The sequence below is a fragment of the Festucalex cinctus genome, chromosome 12, assembly GCF_051991245.1.
Source record: "Festucalex cinctus isolate MCC-2025b chromosome 12, RoL_Fcin_1.0, whole genome shotgun sequence".
Taxonomy (NCBI): domain Eukaryota; kingdom Metazoa; phylum Chordata; class Actinopteri; order Syngnathiformes; family Syngnathidae; genus Festucalex; species Festucalex cinctus.
This window is the reverse complement of record NC_135422.1, coordinates 26,004,339-26,016,966: the sequence shown is the minus strand read 5'-3', so window position 1 is coordinate 26,016,966 and position 12,628 is coordinate 26,004,339. Positions and strand designations below refer to the sequence as shown.

The window sequence follows — 12,628 nt, the reverse complement described above, 5'->3', positions numbered from 1 at the left end:
ACAGACCATCCCAGATGCTTGCGAAGTCTTAAACGAGGATGAAGTGATCGCTCCGGCGACCACGATCAACATTCCGGTTCGCTTGGTGGCACGAGCTAACCAGGTCTTGAATGCTCGCTCCGCTTTCTTCCAACCTTCTTCGGAGTTCATGAACCTGTCGTTACTCTTGGAGGCCACGCCCATCGTGGACGCCTCCCTCACCACTCTGATCTTGGTTCACAACCCCCTTTCGTACGACGTTCGCATACCAAAAGCGACCCGTCTGGGCCTGCTCATCCGTTCCGACTTCCACGACTTCACTCTAACGGTGCCTGTGGTTGGACACATCCCATCTGACTTGTTCTTGACTGAAGACCCCGGTGGCCGAAGACTCACCAGGCCATCTCAGCTTGTTACGGTCAACCCTGCCGGTCCCACCAACGATGAAGACATCGTCCGGGTGGACCTGGGGACAGACCAACAACTGGTGATTTATGCCTTGAGTGCGTTGCCTCCAACGCCCTCTAGCATTCCCTCTGGAAACCCAGAGGAACCTCAACCAACCACGACTCCAAATGGGGATCTTCAACCGTACCCAGAGTTCGAGGAGCACCTCCAAGAAGTTCTGCACCGCGCCGACGCGCTCCGGTCCGAACAGGACCGCGAACGGTTGCGCACCGTGTTAATCAAATACACACCGTCTTTTGCCAAGGACTCCTTGGATTGCGGGTTGACGGCACTACATGTAGTCCGCATCCCGACTCAGCCCGGCGCTCCTCCAACTTTCGTGCGCCAGTACAAGATTCCGATAGCTTCTTACGAACCAGTACAGAAGACTATCGACGCCATGCTGGAAAAGGGCATCATTCGCCCCTGTAACAGCACCTATTCGGCTCCATTGTGGCCAGTCTTGAAGCCAAACGGCACATGGAGACCAACCATTGACTATCGCAAGCTGAACCAACAGGTTCCTCTTTCGCGATGGCCCATGACACAACTTGAACAGGAACTTCCCAAGGTTCGAGACGCCAAATTCTTCACCACCATCGATGTGGCTTCGGGGTTCTGGACGATCCCAGTAGACCCCAGGGATCAATACAAGTTGGCATTCACCTTTGGCAACAAACAGTACACTTTCAACCGGTGTCCTTTCGGCTACGCCAACTCGCCAGCCGAATTCAACATCTTCCTCAACAAGGCGTGCCCTGACGCCGCCGCCAGGGGCAACCTCATTTATGTCGATGACATTATGATGAGGAGCTCCTCTTTGGATGACCATTTGATGGAAATCGACCACGTTCTTGGACAGCTGTCTTCTGCAGGTGCCAAACTGTCCCTCCTGAAAGGTCAGTGGTGTCGCACGAAGGTCAACTACGTGGGGATCTTGGTTGGGCCGAACGGGATTGAACCACAATCCAGCCGTATTCAAGGCCTTCTTGACATCAAAACCCCCACCGATGTGTCAAAATTGCGCAGCTTCCTTGGCGTGTGCAACTATTCGCGCCAGTTCATTGAACACTTTGCTGACATAGCACGCCCTCTTACTAACCTGCTGAAGAAAGACACGCCCTTCGATTGGGGTGACGAACAAAACAACGCGATGAATATGCTAAAACAAAAGCTGGGCTCCGCTCCCTGTCTCGCGTACCCCGATAGCAACAAGGAATTTTTCTTGGAAGCAGGATTCTCCGACCATTGTTTAAGTGCGGGTCTATACCAAATGTACGACCAGGATAAACGCGTCGTGGCGTACGCCAGTAAAACGTTGAACGGCCCTGAGTTGAAATACTCCGACTGCGAAAAAGCCCTGCTTTCCACAGTATGGGCAATCAAACATTTCTCAAACTACATTGGATGTCAAAAAGTAACGATTGATACTAACCATCATCCGGTTACTTTTCTTAACAACCAACGCATTCGAGACGGTGTCGTAACGAACGCGCGCATTGCCGGCTGGCTTATGGCGTTACAAAGTTACGATGTTCGAGTCCGGTACGCGAAAAACGCAAAGTTACCGCTGGGTACCGATCTAGCGATTTGCCAGAACTGTGTGTCAACTTCCCCGACCCCGCCGACAGACGTCGCCGTGGCACCGATGCCGGAATTCACGCGTCACCGCTATTTTGAGGAACATGTCTGCAAAGACATGCCTACAGCTTACGTGGATGGCTGCTCTTACCACCACCAAACCCAGCTGCAGGCTGGGGTGGGCATCGCTTGGGTCGACGACACACCGTGCAAACCACTGCTATTCCAATTGGGCCCCCACTCTTCTCAATATGCGGAAATCACTGGCATCCTGATTACACTCAAATTAGCAGTTGAACACGGTGTCACGGTGCTGGTTATCTGCACTGACTCAAACTATGCCCGCCTCGCCTTCACCTGTCATCTACCGGTGTGGCGTCGAAATGGTTTCCTTACGTCAGCGAAGAAACCCGTTAAACACCGCGACCTCATTTTGACATGCGACCATTTGGTTTCCTCCAATGATATGCATGTCTATTGGAAAAAGGTCCGGGGACACTCAAAAGTCCCAGGACCTGACAAACATTTTAACGACCTAACGGACACGTTAGCCAAACAAGGGGCCCTCAACGGGACTCCTTGGACATTTGATACAGCTTGGCTGCCCACCCAGCCCACCCTGGAGGTCCACGTTCTCACGCGCCGCCGCGCTGCGGCCGCCGCTGAGTCTCGCGACGCCCCCACACGGACCCCTACGGGGCCCGTGGCGTGCGTACCGCCCGTCCGAACCTCCGACTTGGTCGCCCAACAGGCCGGCGACCCCGCGCTTTTCAAAATAATTCAGCACCTTTCTGATCCTGTCGCCAACCCCGTGTCGCCTGACGCGTTGAGTGACGACAGCGACCTCAAAGACTTGCTCTCCGTGCTGCAAAGGCTGCGTCTCGTTAAAGGCCTTCTGGTTTATGACTCCGCGTCTCCGCCTGCCCTGCGGTTGGTGGTTCCACGGAGCCAAAGGGGGGTCTTGCTAACATACGCCCACGACGCGCCTTATGCAGGCCACCGCGGATTCAAGGCCACTGTCACCGCACTACAACAGGTGGCATACTGGCCGCGCATGCATAATGATGTAGCAACCTACATCAAAGGATGCCTGGTTTGCTGCCAGTTTCAGCCAGCAAACCCGAGTCACCGAGCACCACTCCAACAGAAAGGAGTCAACTTCCCATGGTCTGATCTCCAAATTGATTGGGTGGGACCACTGGTCAGATCTCTGAGAGGGAACAAATACTTTCTTACAGTAGTTTGCGCGTTCACCAAGTGGGTAGAATGCCTGCCTGCTCCAAACGACACCGCACACACCACTGCATGCCTGCTGATGAACCACGTGTTCTCCCGTTTTGGGTTGCCCTCACGGGTTAACTCAGACAGGGGAACCCACTTCACAGCCGAGGTGATGCAACAACTTTGGCAAATGCTCGGAATCAAGGCCCAGTTGCATATTAGCCATCACCCGCAGTCATCAGGACAGGTGGAGCGGACTAATCGCACCGTGGTAAATTTGCTGAAAAAGTTTGTTGTTTCCAACCATCGGGACTGGGACACCCGACTCCCACTGATCCTCATGACAATTCGAGCCACCCCTCACGAATCCACAGGGGTGGCCCCTTTTGAAATGATGACCGGACGGCGAATGACGCTCCCCCTGCACCTGATGTACCAGCCAGGCGAAACAAACCTAGCCACGGCATACACGGCCTCCCAGTACGTGGAGGACTTGCAAGCCCACCTCCGAGCCACGTTTGCATTTGCCCAACAACGGCTTAAGCAAAGTGCAGAAGGTCAGAAAACCTACTACGATAGGAAAGCCTCACAAACCGAGTTTGAAATAGGTGATCGAGTATGGTATTACTTGTTCGCGCAACCAAATGCTAATACTCCGCGTGCCCAGAGGGGCATCGCCCGAAAATTTCTTCCCCGGTGGTCAGGACCACATGAAATCGTCGACAAACTGTCACCCGTCGCCTATCAAATTAGGATGAATAAAGGACGTCAGGGGGACCAACTGAGATGGGTCCACCGAAACCAGATCAAAAGTCACTGCGGGTTTGAACGTCTGAGAACGCGATCGAGCGAATCTCAGGACCAGCATACGTGCGGAACTGACAAAGGGGGGTCACCAGCCGACTCCGAGTCAGCGACCCAACCGCCACCTTCGACAGACGTGCCAAATTCCGCCGACCGACCTCGCTGACTACGATGTTTGAAAGTATCACACGTGCAAAAGGGGGGTCAACACCCCGCTGCACCTACCGAACCCCTCAGTGATACCATACCGAGCGACGCTAATCCGCTTGTCTTTGTTGATTGCGAGAGGTTAGCATACTGTGTTTTGCTACTTATTTGCAGACGCTTGGTGCAACACTTAAGGATACGGTCCTAGCTGTAACACCGATAGCATTATGCAGAACTAGACTAGACAACTACAAAATGATTTGCAACTCAAATTCAAAAGATTATGTACACTCAAGGTGTTATGATACTTATGAATGGTATGCTGCGTGAAATCAGTTTTTGCTAGCCATGAAAAGCTCCCCCGTACTTAAGGCCTTCAAAAGCAGGTCAGAGTACTCTTTTTAAAGCGTTAGTGAGTCTAGCTAATCTAACTAAGCCCCTTTGCCTTCCTTCCCTTAGTCTAGCGCAACTGCCAAGGATACTCTAATTTTTTTTTTTCCTTCCTTTCGCTCCCTTTTCTCCCCTCCTCCCTTTCTTTCCCTTTTCCCTTCAGTTATTCTTGGATAACGCACGACTTTTTGGGTGTTTAATTACGCCATAGGAAGACGCGATAGCTAAGTACCTAGCAACGATAGTGTCGCGCTAACCGACCTAAGACTTTTTTTTTTTTGACGAACACCCCCAGGGGTGGAGATTTGCACCGACACGCAGGTGCCTGAGACAACCTCCCCGTCTTTATAAGAGAGTTATGGCCTGAGTATAGTCCCGGGTTTTTGAGTTTTAGAAGGCGACAGCCTCTTTTCTCGTTCTCTCTCTCTTTTCTTTAATTTGCTGTTCGTTTCCCCTAGTTACTCATAATATGATACTAGCCTTATAGCCTTAGGAAAAGTTTTCTTCCTTTTCTTTTGTTTGGAATTTCGCGTCTTGCGTCTTTCCCAGGCCCGCGCCTGTTTTGGGACCCGAGTCCCTCAGTTAGCTGACACAGTACCAAGTTAGACACACTGTTAACTGAATACACATAGAGACACATTGACAGACGTACCCTGCATACACATAACCAGGCAGAGGTTAGGGAAAAGTGGCACCAGTGGTATGTCTTGAGTGTTGCAGCAGAGCGTGAGTGGGACTCCGGCCGTCTGACCGTGGCCTGGACCCTGGCCACGCATCATCTGGACCCGCCAACCTGGACATCCTGAAGATTCATCCCGCTTGACGAAGGGGGGTCTGTAACAACTATTGCCTAGGTCCATTCCACCCTCTAATTTTTTTTTTAGTTGCTTCTCTTGAAGCAAATTCTCTGCAGTGCATGAATATGCCAATGCCCAGACAGGATCCAGCCTGGTCAGCTCTACAGGTGGTCCTTGCCACCAACAAAACTCTTTTGAAGCCGCTGACCAGGTGACAAAGGAATTTATGCGTCTACCAAAGGAGTGTATTTCCAGCAGTCTGCTCGGAGCCCGAACAAATGGCTCCAATGGTTTGGAATACACAAATGACCGATCAAAGGAATGTTCATGACTTCTTATCAATCACAAAAGGATACTCTGGCGCCTCGCCCTTCCTGGAACGTCTAGATGGAGCAACAACACCTCCAAGTGGCGAAACTTGGAACTATCCTTAGTGACAATTCACATAAGTAACCGCATTTTACACATTTATATCATGATAATTCTTGACAGACAACTGAACTACGAATGATTCATGTTATATCTTTGTGTGTATGAACATCCTATTTCATGTGTACTCCATAAAGAATGAAAGATAATCAATGTCTCTCAGTTCAGTCAGATTAGACAAGTAGAAGTTACCTCACAAGTTAGTTTATGATGCATTAATTACAATGTGTGTTAAACGGGTTGTGTGGGAAAACTGATTTGCCAGACTGACCAAATTTAATGCCAAATTATTAATCTTTTTAATAATTTTCCTCTGAGAGTCTGCGCGAGCGAACAGAAGGGTGTGCCTTCACCTGCTCGCCCCACCCAGAGACTATAAAAACACGAGCAGACCACTGCCCGCTCTCTTCTCTCTTTTGCCCTCCTGCTCTCTTGCCTGTTCCTGCTCTCACAAGCCTCTTCCAAAAACTCTGGCCCGACTTGCAAGTGGGCCAGCCAGGCTGCTCGAACTCTTTTGTCTAAGAAACTTGCAAACCACGTGGCTTTTTCTTTCCTGGCAGGATCCGTTAACGAGATCGGATCCTCGCGCCACGCCACGCCAAAGCAAGTGCAAACTGCAACGCTGACTAAAGACTCTTTTGGTTTTTTTTGTTTATTTTTTTTTGTTCCACTATCGGTGCTTACCCGCCCGACCTTCGCGGCCCCGGGGTACACTTGCAACGTACCCCGGACTCAAGGTTGCGCACCTCAGCCGCTCAGCACCTCAACTGCTAGTCGGTGGTGCCCCGCCGCGGTGCTAGCTCACCTCCAACGGCTGGCCTTCCCCGTACGCAGGCGCGTACTGACCGAGCTGCAACACCTGAGCTCGGACAGCTGCCCAGCAGAACCAACCTCGGCGAGGATCAACCTCGCCGGATCGCCGACCAATCAAGGCACGAGCCGCGCAACGACGCCAGGCCCCTTTGCGGCTTCCCCGTGCTCACCTGTGGAATAATTTTTCTTTTTATTTTTTTTCTTGCCTTTTTCAACGAACATTGACTATTTTTTTCCCCTTGTCAAAAAGGCCGCCACTTCTGTTTGTTGCTACGCAACTCTAAGGCTCGTAAGTGCGCTTGATTTCTACCTCGGCGTATCCACTGTGTGCCACTTACGTTTGAAACCTCACAAATCTGGCAGGTCAAATTTTCTCTTTTCCCTGTTTCTTTATTCATTCGCATTCCTTCCTTATTTTCATTCGCTTTATTTTATTTCTTTTCTTCTGACGGTAGAATAGTTAGGCAGTATTTTGATTCTGTAGTGTAGCAATCGTGAATAAATGCATGTTTTATGAACTGTATTCCGCCTAAGTCATCTGTGTTTCCGAGTGGATTATTATTCTTTTGTTAGTACAACGAACCACTGAATATCGAGTGTGGCGACTTTAGATTATCAATGACTGAAGAAAGAAGGATTTTGGTCGTTGTTTGCTCCTGTTAACAAGCAAATTCAACGTGGTGCCCCAGAGGTTATCGAGGTAAATACAATTTACCTCTGTAACGTCCAGATTATTAATTCGTCCAAAAGACGACCCAATTATCGCTACAAAATGTAACCCCTCATTTTCCAATGCCATAAAAACATTTTACATGAAGACACAATTCACAAATTGCTCTCATGCGATACAAAATGTTTACCACAAGTCAACAATATTTGAACACAACGGACTTAACTGGCGTTCACACAACAACTCAAAAATTGAATACACTTGTTGCTAATGATGTGACCACACCTATAAACTCAAGTTCAGAGTGTACAGTTTGCTGGAGAGTCCAAACAAGCGCAATGGATAGAGGCAGAGCCAGAGGAAGAGGAATTAGAGGAGGGAGAGGAGCAGGTCGAGCAATGCAAAAGTTATAAAATAGTAACATGGAATGGTAAGGGTATTCGTAAACACGAAAATAAAAATAATAATTTAACCATCTTATTACAGTCTTTCTCAATTGCTAATACACATTTCTTGAAACCTGTACCCATTTTCTCAAAACCTTAAACACAAACACAAAAATTCTAACAATTTTCACAAAAGCCGTGACTTTTCACTTCAAAACCTATTATCCGGTATTCAAATCCGAACAATATATTCAGATCATACACACAGTAAGTCAAAATATATTCACCATGAGAGCATTTGTTAGACACGACATAAAATAATCTAACACAGAGCATCCAGGGTAGGTAGTCAACAGAGGTTTATTTTACATGCATGAACAAACATAGTTTTTGGCACTAGACAAATTACTAACCAAGTTAAAATTATGGTGAATTCAAATGAAATAGAAAGGGTGTATGAAAATAAATTCCTTGGAGTAGTTATTGATGATAAATTATGTTGGAAGCCACATGTAGAAAATGTTAAAAGGAAAATGTCAAAAATCATCGGGATACTCTATAAAACTAAGGATGTCCTGAACATGAACTCATTATATATATTATATAGTTCATTATTATTACCATATTTGACCTATTGTGTGGAAATCTGGGGGACTGCATATAAAACAAACACTAACTCTGTTTTCAATTTGCAAAAAAGAGCCATAAGGATTATTAATCGTTCAAAATATACAGAATCAACACATCCATTATTTATCAAATTAAATACAATGACATTTTATGACTTGGTTGAGTTTAAAATAGCACAAATAATGTACAAAGTATATAACAATCTACTCTGCTATATTACTCAGACATTGTTTGAAAATAGACACAGTCCTTCTGATATAAGGGGTACAAGTAGGGGTGTTAAAAAAAATCGATTCGGCGATATATCGCGATACTACATCGCGCGATTCTCGAATCGATTCAATAATAGGCAAAATCGATTTTTTTTTTTTTTTTTTTTTTTTTTTTTTTTTTTTTTTTTTTTTTTTTTTTTTTTTTTAGGATTCACACCTTAAGCATGGAAGAATGTTATATGAACGGAACATTAAGCCTTAATATTTTATTTTAATGCTGTTTAAACATGAAACAGATTACAACCTCTATAAGACTGAAATTTCAGATAAATAAATAATACATTTTCATATAAATCTTACACTCTACAAGCTTACTGATTAGTATTTTCTAAATTTGAATGAAAAAAAATCGCAACAATCGACTTATAAATTCGTATCGGGATTAATCGGTATCGAATCGAATCGTGACCTGTGAATCGTGATACGAATCGAATCGTCAGGTACGAGGCAATTCACACCCCTAGGTACAAGTGTGTACAAAAAACCCAAAACAAGAACAAATATTAAGCAAAGGTGTGTTTCTGTAAAAGGTGTTAATTTGTGGAATAATCTAGGAATTGACTTGAAAAGATGTGACTCACTTGTTGAGTTAAAAAAATTTTTTTTAAATGCAAAGTTAAAAAAAATTACTTTTGTCAAATAAGAGCATAAAAATTTTATATAATGAGTATGAGTATATGATTTATAAATGTATTATGGTATATGTTTAGGAATTTCATGTATATATGTTGCTGGATAATGCACGCATCATTTTATTTTTAAAAATATTAACCTAGTATTGTATCAATAATGAAATAAGTTTAAATGTATAATGTATGAGGGGTAGGACTAAATAAGTTAACTTCTTCCTACTCCCTTTTGAACATGTAAACTATGATGAGTTTGTTTTTTGTTTTTTCTTTTCTTCTTTTCTTTTTTAACTTTTGTTTCTCTGCTGTTTGTTTTTATGTTCAATAATTCAATCAAAAAACGTGATAGAGTCAAAATGGGTACTTTTAACAAAAAAACAAAAAAACATGCATTAGTCTTAGGGCAAAATAATTTAGGAATAGTGTGAAATGTGTTTAAGTTTTATCCAAAAAGAGTGGATGAGTTTTGAGAATTGGGTCTAAGCCTGAACCGTGTGTAAGGTTTGGTCAAAAAAGTGTTTCATTCCAGAAATTAGTCTCGGAAACTGAGAATTTGATGAGAGAGAGTTTGGGGGGAAAGGGGGTGTGTGTAGCTGTGACTATATTATGACTCTGATGACTCTGACCACCGAAAACACAAAATTGGCAGGTTTTCAGAGGGTGAACTCCACGGATTCTTACTTACTACTAATAAATCTATTTTATGAAGTAAAGATTATTTTGTGCCCCTGGTAGTGGAGCGAAACTGAACGATCATGTAGCTGCTGCTTTCTCCTCACCATAGCAACCGCATAACAAAAATGGCGACCACAACGTCGGAGAGCGAAAGGAGAAAAAAAGTTAGAAAGAAAGTGGTGAAAAAACTTCGTTCCCGTTCAGGTTTCCCCATCGCTTCAGCTGGCCCCGTTCTTCCAGCCATCTGCATCATTTGTAAAAATAAATTTCAAAGTAGACTCGTCTGGGATTGGAAGGCACACGGAAGAGGGATCATCTCGCCAAAGCAGAAACATTGTCAGCAGGTATGTGCTATACACACGCGTGCCCATTTCTGTTATTAATGTGACCGATATTTAGTATAGGGCTGAAAATAATTTTTTGCTAGGTTAAGTTTTAAGGCTATAGTTTATTAAAAAGGCGAGCTGCTGAATGATTTATCGAGTGAATCCAACAGTTGTTACCAAACTCGAGTTACCTGTGCCCATCAGAGTCATAATATAGTCACAGCTACACCCCCCCCCCTTTCCCCCCAAACTCTCTCTCATCAACCTCAACAAACACTTTACTTTACTTAAATCTGTGATGTGCATATACTGTAAAGAGGTGATGTGACAATAACACTTATAATGTAATTCTTTTTTGTCTAAAAGCGGGTTGGTTGCTGCAGGCTGCTGAGATGAAGAAAGACTGTTCCATTCTTCTGCATATTCAAGACAAAAGACTGTGTCACAATGGAGGTGCAGTTTTGTTTCAGAGATTACACAAGGTTCTTAAAGTCAACAGCAACCAGGGACGAACAAATGTGAGTTGTTACATTGCACTATTTCATTGTCACTTTGCTAAAATTACACATTTCAAAAGTAAAGCATTGGTCAGCAATATGTCACTTGTATTCTGTTTACATTTTGAGACAGCATTAATTAGAAAGCATGACTCTGCACATATTAAGTGAGTGTGTGTGTGTTTTAGACAACCCAATGCTGAGAGCTACAAATTCTTTTTGTGAACAAGTAATCCGTCAAAGGATTATAGTTGACAAAGATGTGATGAGAATGGACAAGCTAAGGGGTTTGTGAACAGTGTTAATAAACACGGGGATCTTGATGCTTCAGACTACAGGTAACATATAAATCTTCACATTGAAACACATTTATGAAATCTATGGGGGGAGATTTGTCTAAAATCTCACTGTTTCAGAGAAAAATAGTTTGCTGACAAGCTCAATTTAAGTTAAAAATAAATAAATAAATAAAATTGATTCTCTAAAAATGAAAACCAGTTGGTTGTTAATTATTACATGCAAATGTGTTTTTTTGTCTTCTGTATTTATAATTGTTCTTTGACCAAGAAAGTATATAGGCCTATAGGTATATTTGTATTTCTATCCAAATATACGATTATTCACTAGAATTTTCAGTAGGATATCCAAATACCAAAATATTCGATAGCTGCAGCACTAATAATACTAATTTTGAGTTGTGGCACGCCCACACGAGTTATTTTACCACACACCCATGTCAAAACTAGCTTACTGCACACACACACACTGCACCCCAACTTCAAATTTTTGCTAACGTCATAATAATAATAATAATAATAATAATAATAATAATAATATATTAAAAATTTTGTTGGATCCAAAAGCAACTTACGTAATTATAGTTTCATATGATTGTGATTGTCTTATTTTCAAATGTTGAAATATTTTCTTGATTTGAACAAAATATAATTGTTTAGAATAATCTTGATTTCAATTATTACCAAAATAATTGTGATGATTATTTTTTCCCATAATAGAGCAGCCCTAGTCTGATGTGAATATGTGTATCTTGTGCTCATCTTCCCCTTCAATTTTCTATTTCAGGCAGGATATACTGAAACGAAGATTGAGGCGTGATTTCCCCCATCTGGTTTTTCACACCCCTTTCCAGCAACAACTCTGAAATGGTTTTTGTAGAGACATTACCAACAACTGACAAACTTTTAGACAGGGTACCTCACTCATCAGATACATCAACTACTGAGTCTACTGATGTAAGCCAAGAAAGTGACACTAACACATGGCTGGTACAACATCAGGTTGGAAAATGACAGGGCATACGAGGACACTTTACAGTGCAGGGCTGTAAAATCTATGTAAAATCTGCCATTTTGTTTGTTTCATTATCAAGATGTTAACTCTCCATTTTAACACTTTTCAAGCAAAAATTAAAATGTCTGTATTCCATTTTTCCACAACACAGACCTTTGTTAAATTGGTCTGCCAAAAAAAATAAAAGAGAGCTGTTCCAATGAAGTTCCAAAGGTTTTATTGTGAATGCACATTTGATTTTTATTTTATTATTATTATTATTTTTTATTAATATTTTTTGGGTAGGGGACGGGGGGTATAAATGACATGCTGTGATGACACAATCTGATACTTTAATAAATATTCTATATGTTATAATAATCTGGGCTCTGAATGCATCTATTTCCATCTAGTCCATTTTGCCTTGTTCCAGGTTTGTGGTGCATGGTAGTATTTTTGGCCGATGTATGCTGCTTCTTGTGTACCTTTCATTACGTAATAGGTTGTGAATTGTTTTCATATATGAAACATAAACATAGCTAAATGTAACATCTGTGTGCTGGTTTCACTTCTAGTTGAAGCGTTTTTTGTTTTTTTGGCACAAATTTAATATATTTAATGATCTAAATTCACATGATTGCACCA

The 12,628-nt window shown here is 43.3% G+C and overlaps 1 long non-coding RNA gene across 1 annotated transcript; it reads left to right on the top strand.

Moving 5' to 3' along the window:
• The first annotated feature begins 9,800 nt into the window (after positions 1-9,800).
• Positions 9,801-12,208, top strand: LOC144031588 (uncharacterized). The gene is made up of 3 exons (XR_013287561.1): positions 9,801-10,214; positions 10,563-10,714; positions 11,777-12,208. It is a non-coding gene; the product is annotated as an uncharacterized LOC144031588 (long non-coding RNA).
• Positions 12,209-12,628: the final 420 nt, after the last annotated feature.